This window comes from Papio anubis, chromosome 6 (genome assembly GCF_008728515.1).
Source record: "Papio anubis isolate 15944 chromosome 6, Panubis1.0, whole genome shotgun sequence".
NCBI classification, from domain to species: domain Eukaryota; kingdom Metazoa; phylum Chordata; class Mammalia; order Primates; family Cercopithecidae; genus Papio; species Papio anubis.
The window spans coordinates 87,265,939-87,278,013 of NC_044981.1; the positions used below are offsets into that span (position 1 = coordinate 87,265,939).

At 32.4% G+C, this 12,075-nt stretch overlaps 1 pseudogene; it reads left to right on the forward strand.

The window, feature by feature from the left end:
• LOC101013783 overlaps nucleotides 1-11,801 on the forward strand; it is an 88,460-nt pseudogene extending 76,659 nt beyond the window's left edge.
• The last annotated feature ends 274 nt before the right edge of the window (nucleotides 11,802-12,075 follow it).

A 12,075-nucleotide genomic window follows, 5' to 3' on the forward strand; every position in this document is an offset into this window, starting at 1 on the left:
AACCGAGGATGTGTTTATATGTTAACAAAGCAAAGTACCAAGATCAGTGATTATTTTCTATGAGACAAACGAATGCATTTTAGAAACCACTTTATGTGCAATCTGAACAATGTATGCCTTTTTTGTCATGAATCTTAAAGAAAATCCTAAAAAAAAATACTTTGTCATATTCCTTTTAAGAGAGTAATATTTTGTAAATAGTTTAGTGATTCTTTACAGACAGGATAACATACAATCAACACGAAAAAGATAATAGACCAGATTTTTTTCTTCCTTGATGTGGATTCTCCTTTTTTACTTTTGAAGCATTTAAAATAAGTTAAAATAAGTTCTTTAGAGAGTCAAGAGGCTATATATATATACACACACACGCACACACACACACACACACACACATATATGTATTCTGGATCTATCCCTTTCTTTAATTTTTGGCTTGAAGCAGATTAGGGTAATTGGAGGTAAAATTTTTGTCTATGCTGCTGTTGCTACTGTTGTCCTTATTGTAGGCAAAATCTTCTGTAAATTTTGCACTTAGTTGCATGGAAATTTTCTAGTAAATTGTTCATCATGTTAGAAAAACCACCAGCTTGCATTAACAAAGTTCAACTGTTTATAAATTTCAAAAACCATATTTATGTAGCAAGAATGCAAGCAGAATCCAAAAGCCTGTTTCGTGAACATGTTCATTTGAGCTAACTGACATGATAATATAGCCTACCAAAGTGATTTGCTTGAATTGTATGGAATAAAGTGATATAATGAGCCACAGTTTTAAAGATTGTTATCAAATTTCATTTCCCCTTTCTCTGTGTAACCATACTTGAAATAATCAGACCAAAATAGCCAGACTAAGATGGAATATATTTTGTAAATTCAGACATCTGAATGGGGCAGTGTGTAATATCCAAATTGATTAGAAAATAGATTGGAACTCTAGTCCAATCCAAAATAGTGTAGTCACATAGCTGCATCCTTAGGTTTTGAGAAAAAAGATTCAATTAGAGTTATTTAAAACCAGGACTCAAGTCACTACATCACATGCTCAATTATTTGGTGCCACAGAGAGGCACTAAACCCTATAGTTTAGGGTTAATAGTTTTTTATGGGACTCGAACAATTATAGATATCTACAAAATCATACATGTGTTTGTGTGAGCTTAAGTTATAAATGTAAGTTATATATAATAAATGTAGGACAGTTATAAAATACAAAAATAAAATAAATACTTTGAAATCACTATGTAAACTCAGAACTAGGATATTCATTACCAATATTTGAAGCTACCGGTGTGTTTTTCCCATATCCTATTCATGTTTTCTCTTTTGAAAAGTAACAAATATCCTAAATTTTAATGTTGTTAGTTTTAATGTTTTACCATTTAGTATCAATCTTTTGTTTCCTTGCTTAAGAGCATTAAAAGTCATACTGTATTTTAGACTTTTTAGAATTACTTCAATGAGAAATATTATGTTTCAAAGATTTACCCATTCTGTTTAATGCATTAGTAATTTGTCCATTTTCACTGTTGTCTATTCCATGGTATGACTATTGTAAAACTTAAGTATCATTTTTCAGTACAGAGCCCCTGCAATATGGTATTAATATGCCTCTAGACTTTGGACAAATAAGATAACTATAAATATTCCTGTACAAATCCCCCTGTGAAAATATTTAGGCTTGAAATAGTTTGCTTGAAATTATACAATAATGTCCAACTATTTTCAAAATATTAGAATGATCTTTTTTCATACCCACAGACAAAAGAACTTCCACTGAACTTCCATTTTCAGGAATATAATAAGATAGGCAATTCTGAGCATTATTCCCACCAAGCCAACTCCAAATACTAGAAAAAAAAAATATGTATTTCCAATTATTCTTAAAAGAATTAACTGACAAGATAGTGAAAAATTAAAATTACTTAATAAAAATTAAGAGAAAGCTGATGAGCAGAGAAGAAATGGATTCTTAAAGCCTTTTGTACACAGCAAAGTTGACAATCCAAAAAAACAATCTTGAATGTTGAGTTTGATCTTTAAAGTTATGAAGCAACAGAGACAAAAGTTAAACCTACGAGGCTGCCTAAGAAAGGAGCTATTATAGTAGACACTGCCCACACTAAGCTAAGTCCCCAAAGTATTAAACCATCATTATGAGAGGAAGACCAAAAAAAAAAAAAAAAAAAAAAAAATTGACCTCATTCCCAACAGCATACCACAGGACACTAACAACAACAACAGTTCCCTTGGTGCTAAACAAAGCTGCAAGTAAAAAGAAAACACATCTTGAGAAGCTACAACATAAGGCAGCCAGAGTGTAAACTTGGAGCTTTAATCTCAGATCTTGAAATGAAATAGACCTAGACACTTAGTGGCACCTCACACTTAGAAGAAGTAATCACAGATCTTCTCTGCAGAAAGTTATCTTCTTTACAACCTCAGATAATTTGTTAAGAACATTGAAAAGGCAATCAAATAACAAAATAACCAAGAACATGGAAAGACAAGGTACCAGAAGAGATACAAAGCAAAGTATCTGCAACAAAAACACACTCATAAAGAAGCCAGACAGGAATTATAAGACATACACGCACAGTTCTAAAATATTTTCTTTAAAAACAAGAAGTTTAAAAATATCTTTAGAGAAGTGGAAACAAAGCATATATAAAAAAGAATCAAAAAGAACTTTTGAAAATAAAAGTTTAACAAAAACTAAATAAAAAATAAAAATTTAGTGGGTAAGTTAAATATCTAATGAATATTAGAGTCAGCTGCAGGGAGAATTTTAAAGCCAAAAATAGATCAGAAAAAAAGTTATTCAACGTACAGCACAGAAAGATAAAATGATAAGTTATAGATAAGAGTAAGAAAAGTTAAAGGATATAATAATGTCTCATACAGTTGAAATGATATTTGGGACATACTGGATTTCATAAAATGTATTATTAAAATTAATTTTACTCATTTCTTTTTACTTTTTTAATGTTACAATTAGGCTTGTAATATTACAGATATGTCTACCCTTATATTTCCTTATCAAATTTAGCTATTCCAGACTTCAGTATTTAGCTCAGTGTGCTCCCCAAATCACAACTTCATAAAGATTACTTATAAGTCACCAATATATTCAAATATTACTTTGGTTTTACCAAGGACTTAGTTGTGAGAGACAAAATAGAGAAGACACCTTAGAGTATTTAATCCAAAAGTCTACTAAATATGAATGTGCCCAAAGTAAGTTTTTTAAGAAGATTGAGATTTTCTGAAAGCATTTGGGTGACTTGGTGTCTTCCTTAACTTTTCCTATAATCGTAGGTGAATTATTTAAGTTTGCTGTGCTTTAATTTTGTGATTTGTAAAGAGTTTGGGCCAGATAATCTTAAGTATGTTTCTGAATTTAATATTTAACCACTGACTTAAAATTACACTCACAATGATAAGAATCTTGACAAAAATCTAAAGAAGTGTTTTTAATATATGGTTATACTTTCTAAGTTAAGGGGGATGTGTTACCATTGCTTGAATCAAGAAAGAAAACAGAGAAGCAAATGAGCAAAGAATATTTTAAAGGAGAAACATAATACGGCTCTTAAAATGCAGAAAATAATGATTTTGACATGATAAAAATATTATTGCATAAGAGTAAATATTATACATCTTTTAAAAGTACATGATCATAAAAGAAAAGCAAAGTGCAGTCTATTTTTTGTCTTCTGAAATATTGTAAAGCAATGATTGTAGTGCAGTTTCAAAATTACAAGTAAGCACATTGTTGGCATTCACAGATTTACAGAAACATAATGTGCAAATTGAACAGTAAAAGGTGCACAGTACAATAATATAGTTAGAATTCTTGGAATATATTATGTCTATTCTCATGGCTATTTATAGTTTTATACTATTATTCATCATCTATAAATTTTTTTAATGTCAGGGAAGTAGGAGGAAAGCTGTCACCATACTTTTTAGAAAAAAAGATGAATTTTCTGACAAGACAGTTTAATCTGTAATTTTCCATCCTCCTGCATCTCTTACATTTCTATAGAATGGTTCATACCTTTAGGTAAAAAACAAACGTAAATGTGTAATAATTTTCTCTAGCCATTGACCTGTTTATTAATGGTTTTAATTTCATTTTAAAATTATGTATTTCTTACTATTAAAATGATTATGTTTTCTGTTATTCAACTAAGATGCTATCCCTAACTTCCTCTATTTTTTTTACCTTACACCTTACTCATTCACTCTCAGCTATAAAATGCATACATACAAGCAGTGCAAAACTTCTGACTACCTATAACATTTAGAAGATATTATTTAAATAATATTTAGTGTTCCATACCATACTAGAGGAAAAATAGAAAATAAATACTTCAAACAAAAACTATTTTACTAGATGTATATTTTTCATATTTTATTTTTGAAGAGTTTTTAAAATTTGCATAATGTGTGAAGGTGGTAAAAATTGCCAAGATTACTTATTATTCATTATAAATAATAAAATCATTATAACAGCTATCAAGATTTCTATATGAACAAATTAACAATTATAATTTTATGGAAGTACATATCCTAGATTTCTCAAAAACACTTTTGCTTCCATTCTATAAAAACTTTTGAGGAAATCAAGAGGATGTAGTGCCATAAAATTTAATCTTTTAAGAAGAAAATAAGAGTGTATTTTATTAATACCAAGTATTAATTAAAACATTGACATTATACTAAGAGTTTATTAGTAATATTTATAGATGAGGCATTTCTAGAAGAAAAACATAAATAAAATAAAATAATAACATTTATTCTCTTCCTTTTGTTCCTTAAGAGACAAATTAAGTTTTAAAATAAAATTTCATTGTGAATTTAACATTGTAATTAATTTGACTATGATCATCTTTGGCTAGCAAAACTGTTGTTTCTTAAATATAATAATATTTCTTTAGTTTAGAAAGAGAGGTTCATTTAGACAATGATATTATCTATTCTTTATCATTTTATATTACTGAGGACTTGTATTATTTTTTTCTATTTATCTTTCCTTTGCCCCATAATATCACAAATTTTGGCTGTCAATATTAGTGGCACCAAATATTAAAATGCTTTCTACAAATCTTTATGAGGAACCCAGAATATTTACTGAAGAAGGGAAATTTGCTGGGATTAGATTTAAGGGATTTTCCCTCCCTCTTTCTCTTACATTTAGGGAAGCAACAATAGATCCTTTAAATTCTGTTAGATTAGCACCGGAATTAGTACTAAGGTTAAACTAATTTTTTAAATCACGTAAATATTACACAATTATTGGTTCTCATTCCTCTCTGGTGCTTTTGGGGGATGACCAGATGATGACTGAAACAAATATACTTACCTGAAACAAAATAAAAGATTTATGGAGGATTTGAAAATTTTGTAAGATGTCAGGAGAAAAAAATGTGATAGAAAAAGAAGTAAAAAAAAATGATTTCTGAGTCAAAGAAGAAATTAAAGCATAAAGTTGGATTTAAAATGAGAGCTAAAGTTCAGCAATGCCTGCCTGGCAGGTCTCAGCAAGACTTGCATCATGGTGAAACTGAAGATCCTAAAATTAAATTCCCACATGGTTTGATCTGTCAAGCGTTGGAGTGGTAGAAGTAAGTGTGTCTGTCTGGGCTATTGTGTTTGAATAGTTTGAATGGTATTGATATTCCCAGATGACCATTTGAATTCTGGCTGCGTATCTTGCAACTTTCTTTGATTTTATCTCTAAAAGAGTTACAGTATGAAATGGAAAACCATTTATTTGGATGTCACTGAAATATATTTTAAGTATAGAAGCAGGTCTTTCCTGTTGTCCTTAAAGAAGCTTTAAATATTCTCAAAGTTTTAATGGAAACCAAAAATTTATGTTTGCCTATTTTGGGTTTCTGCCAAACAGTGTAATAGAACTGACTCAATTGATAGTACTATGGATCATAATTTATTATGAAACAAATATTATGTGACACCAATAGAATAGAAAAAATGAACAACTCTAAAAAAGCATTAATGGGTAATGAAAAGGGTTCTGCCTTTCTATAAGCTTTTTCCCAGGCTCTTTCTCTCATTCCTAAGAGAATAATCCCTCTTAAACCAAATCCGGGAAGAAAAGAAACTTGAATTCACGGTATTTCAAAAGATAGTCAAATCTTTTTTGTATCTTTTGGTTTACTCAAAAGCAGACTGAGTCATATGAATTTCTCCTGTAAGTCTTTAAATTCTAGCCAACTTTTCTATTATGAATTAGTCAACTTTGTTTTGCAAATGAAGAATGATCATTACTAAATCATCTTTCCCAGATTGATTTTTGTAAAATAAGTAAAGAAAATAGCACTGCAATATTTATTTCTTTCATTAAATAATGATGCACTGTATTGACAAATTAAACATTTTCAATAAACATCTGTCTAGATCTAGGAATTTTTTTACATGTATGCAGTGCATGATTTAAGATTTAATTCAGGCCGGGCGTGGTGGCTCACGCCTGCAATCCCAGCACTTTGGGAGGCCGAGGCAGGCGGATCACGAGGTCAGGAGATCGAGACCATCCTGGCTAACACGGTGAAACCCCGTCTCTACTAAAAATAATTTAAAAAAAAAAAAAAAAAACTAGCCAGGCGTGGTGGTGCGCGCCTGTAGTCCCAGCTACTCGGAGGCTGAGGCAGGAGAACGGCGTGAACCCAGGAGGCGGAGCTTGCAGTGAGCTGAGATGGTGCCACGGCACTCCAGCCTGGACAACGAAGAGAGACTCTGTCTCAAACAACAACAACAACAACAACAAAAAGATTTAATTCAGGCAAAGAAAGTACTTGGCCCCAAATGGAACTAGAGTTACTCAAGATGAATAAGCTCTGGAGATCTGTTGTATAGCATTGTGCCCATAGCTAACACTATTCTATTGCACACTTATATTTTGAAAATAGATCTCACATTAAATTTGTTTTTCTATATTAAAAATAGACTACTATTTCCTACACAAAAGACAACCTACAGAATGGGAGTAAATGTTTGCAAATCATACATCTGATAAGGGACTAATATTCAAAATATGTAAAGAACACTTACAAATCAATACCAAAATAAAATAAATAACCCTGTTAATAAGTGGAGAAAGGCTTTGAATAGACATTTTGCCATTTTGCCAAAGAAGACATACAAATGGCCAACAGGCATATGAAAAGATGTTCAACATCACTAATTGTCTTCATGAGTTTGGGGAGCTATAACAAATTATCAAAGACTGAGTGACTAAGACAACGAACATTTATTTATCATAGTTCTGGAGGATGGGAAGTCCAAAATCAAGATGCTGCCAGACTTAGGGTCTTTTGGGGTCCTGCTCGCTGGTTTGCCAGCTAACTTCTCCTTCTATGATTAAATAACCAAAAAAATAACAAGAGTTAGCAAGGATATAGAAAAACTGGAATGCTTGAACATCTTTGATAAGAATGTTAAATGGTACAGCTGCTACAGAAAATAGTATGAAGATTCCTCAAAAAATTAAAAATCGAACTGCAGTATAACCCAGCAATTCCACTTTCAGGTCTTTATCCAGAATAATTGAAATTGGGATCTCAACGTGATATATGCATTCCCACATATCCCACATACATGCATTGCAACATTATTCACAATACCAAGCTGTGGAAACAACCAAATGTACAGCAAAGTAATTAATAGGAGAATGTGGTATATAGACACAAATGGATAGTGCTCAGCCTTTAAAAAGAAGAAAATTCCACCAGATGGGACAACATGCATGGACTTAGAAGACAGTATGCTAATTAATGTAAGCTGTTCATAGAAAGACAAATATTGTGTGACATTAAGTATTAATGAAATAGTAAAACTTACAAAAGCAGAGAGTAGAATGGTGGTTGCCAGAGGCTAAGGGAGAGAGGAATACAGGAAGTTACTATTCAATGGGTATAAAGTTTCAGTTATGCAAGATGAATAAGTTCTAGAGATCTACTGTACAGCATTGTGCCTGTTGTTAACAATATTCTATTATACACCTACACTTTGTTGAATGTAGATCTCATGTTAAATGATCTTTCCATAATAAAAATGGTGACTATTTCCCCCATTGATTAAATAATTTTATTGTATCAGCTTTTCTTATTAATTCTTTGTCAAGATTACTGAAAAATGAACATACTTTTAAAGCAAAAATAGAGGTGAACTCTCCCTTTAGGCCTAATAGTTTAAAAATGAAAATATCTGTAAAGTTTTCTCTTTAGAGATTAATCCATTATCATTTAGTTCCTAGAATTCAAATACGGTACTGTTATGTATGTACTATCTAATATATATGTAAGTATAATTCAAGTTTATAAGCACCATCCAATTTGTGGAATTAACATGAACAGGAAAGAAAAATTGAAACTTGCACATCTGTAATGCAGTAAGTCACACAGAAATTATGGTTTAAAAATTTTTTAAGATCTTTTTTCTTAATGTATGGCTCAGAAATTATGTTTTGGTCATTTTACATAGTATTTTAACAACATCGGCCATGAAATTAGTATGTTGACAAAGCAGTTTTGCTCACCTTCATCCTCTCTTTTTATTGCCAACTTCAGTGACTATTATTAAGGTCAGCAATACGTTTCTGTGAAAAGTTCTTAGCAAGTTAATCAACCCCTTCCTTCAAAATAAAACACAATAGACCTTGAGGGTTTAGAAAACCAGTTCAAGAGAACTAAATGCGAAACACATTTTAGTGTGAAACAAACCACTCTTCCTTCTTTACTTGAAATTAACATTAGCCCAGGATTACACAATGATAAAACTAATGGTGATTATTGAAACTCAAGGTTGCCCTAAAGAAAGTCCTTGTATTGCTCACAATTATATCTTTAAATTCAAAAGCAGAAATAAAAGAAATGATGAATAAATTAAGACCTAAGTTCAAAATATGCATTGAATATCTTTAAATAAGTAGGACGTCATTACTTTGCTGCTTCAAGTGCAACTACACCTCTCTTTAGTGTTATGCTTTATTTTCCACAAACTTCTAAAATTGGCTCCTTTCCAAGGACTAACGTCTCCTTATCTGTCATGGTGTCTTTGTTACTATACATTATTTCTAAGAAACTCCTTTCCAGCCCTGAATCACTCCATATTAAATCAAGCAGATGAAACTTGTTCTTTTACGCTGAGGGCCAATGTCATCCAAATAAAGTCAAAGAATTATTTTAAAACACAAAATGTTTGCATCCCAAGAATCAAGCTGCATGGACGTTATACATTTTGAGATACTAAATGAGAATCAAGTAGAATTTGTTAGAGACATAAATACTCTTGTTCTGTGTTCTATGATGAGTCTGAAGGAAGTTATACTTCTCCCTTCACTAGGTTTGTAGGTGTACTTTACACAAACACACACACCCACATACACAGCCCCCTCACACACACTTCTTTTGAAATTATGCCAGTATTTCAACGAACAAGGAAGACAGACGGAAAACATTATAGGCCCATAATTGTGAAACCCAAGAATGTTAGCAGTACTGCTAAATCCTTAACAACATCCTGTGTCATTCAAATTTACCTAATTTATTCTTTCCAGAGTGCGGTTTATAACGGAGCCTTTCTCTATTAATTGATAAACAGCTGTAAGTGCAAAAGAATGAAATGTGGGAAAAAAAAGCCTTTATGTTCCCAGAAAAAAAAGAAATAATGAACATGGCTTAATCTAAGGGTAAGTCAGCAAGCACTTCTGTAGGAAAAACTCTCATTGAAATTAATGAAAATTTTGTCCCTATGTGCGATTAGAGTTTTATTCTGACTGAAGCTAGTTTCACAATGAACTCCGGAATATAGTATCACATTGATATGTCATCCTCTTAATCAGTGAATAAATATTTGTAAATACTGGCCGGGCGCGGTGGCTCAAGCCTGTAATCCCTGCACTTTGGGAGGCCGAAACAGGAGGATCACGAGGTCAGGAGATCGAGACCATCCTGGCTAACATGGTGAAACCCCGTCTCTACTAAAAAATACAAAAAACTAGCCGGGCGCGGTGGCGGGCGCCTGTAGTCCGGGCTACTCAGGAGGCTGAGGCAGGAGAACGGCGTGAACCCGGGAGGCAGAGCTTGCAGTGAGCCGAGATCACGCCACTGCACTCCAGCCTGGGCGACAGAGCGAGACTCCGTCTCAAAAAAAAAAAAAAAAAAATTTGTAAATACTGAGAAATATAGAATTATTTATTTTATTTAGGAAAAAGTCAGCACACTTGGACAGCTGGGTTGTTCACACAGTAAGATTCACTGTTTGCCAGCTTACATATATGAGTAAGATTGAAAACTGAATTTAATGTGTTAAGTGCCTGAGCATTTTGCCATGTGTAAAGCCTAAAGAGGTCTAATCTCTAAAGGAGAGTCTCTCAAATTCAAAAATTCTAAGCTTAAATAATGCAATCTGCTATTACAAAATATTTGCTTCTATAATCATGGAATTTCCTTAGCAAATAAAATATGTTTTGGACAATGTTTAAGAGTGCCATTGTTTTCTCTGAAGTGATTTTGAAAACCTTAGAGAACTAGTTGAAGTGTATTTTTTCTTAAGTTATATAGTTTGAATTTAAATTATTAAAATTATTTAAACAAGACAAAATTATTTTCTGATAGAAATGCTTACTGGATGATATTGTATAAATCATTCTATGGCAACAACATCCCTTCTAAGTTGACATAAATGTATTTTAGCTCGACAAATATTTTATGTTGTAGATTATTTTCAGAGATATTATTGAGGGTAAAGTTCTATGAAAGTTTGGATTCTTCACAGATTACTGTATTTGTTAGGATTAGATTTGACTATAAAGGTTAAAAAAGCAGCCCAACCTCCATCCCAGAGTCTTCACAAATGCTGACCCAAGAAAATTCTCGGGACGATTCAGGGGCCTCTGAGATCTGTTCCGAGATGTTGATAAAGAACCTTAGTAACTTGACTATCAACGCCAGTAACGAATCCCCTTCCCCTCTATCAGAAGATTCACTCCATCGAGTGATAGATGGAATTGCTGCAAGAGCACCAGTCCTCAGGGAAATCAGAGATGACTTGATTTACAGGAGGAGAGGAGTAAGAACATTGCTGTCTGTGCAGAGAGAAAGAATGGCAAGATTCAGATACATGTTACTCGGCAGAGTTCGTACGCATCAAAGAATACTAACAAACACTGGGCTTAAGGGAGTTAGGAAGGAATCAAGACCATTCAAATGTCCCTGCAGTTTCTGCGTGTCCAATGGATGGGATCCTTCTGAGAATGCTAGAATAGGGAATTACGACACCAAGCCACTTCAGCCATAAAACTTACTCTTGCACCTTTTTCTTCTTGCTGGTAATTTTATGCAGCAGGTTGTGAAAGCTACTCTATGCTAGCATAGACTATACACCAACAATATTAATGAGTTTTAGGATGTATTTTTCTTCTTGTATCTTTTTCTTCCTACTGTGATACTAGTAATTTGTAAGGGATCTGTGTCATTTGAATGTATTTGAATAACTTTAGCTCTACTGTTTGATTTGACCCAAAGACGACATAAGTATTCCCATGTGTCTTAGAAGCCCAAAGTCAGTGAGATGAAACCCAGCATCATGAAATTGAAGCAAAGTTACTTGTGGATAAAGAAAGCATTAGGTAGTTTGGCTATAGCATAATAACTGGATTTTCTGGCTTTCAAAAATTTGGATTGCAATCACAGCACACTTTGTTATTTTTACAGTTTTCAGTACAAAAAGGTGTTTATATAGAAACAATAAAGTTGACATATGAGTACCTTAAAAAAAAAAAAAAAAAGGTTAAAAAAGCTAATTAGAGTGGCTTAAAAACATACAAGTCTATTTCTCAAATAAAAATCCAAATAAAGACTCTAGGACTGAAATCATGGCTCCAAAAATATTAGTGACATAGTCTCCTTTTTTTCTAAGTGTTCTATCATCCTCAAAGCCAGCTTTAAACTCATGGACCAAAATAAGTGCTTCAGTTCTATCCATTACATCTGCATTCTAATGAACAAGGAAGGAAAAAAGTTAGGAAATACAAATAAGCCTTTT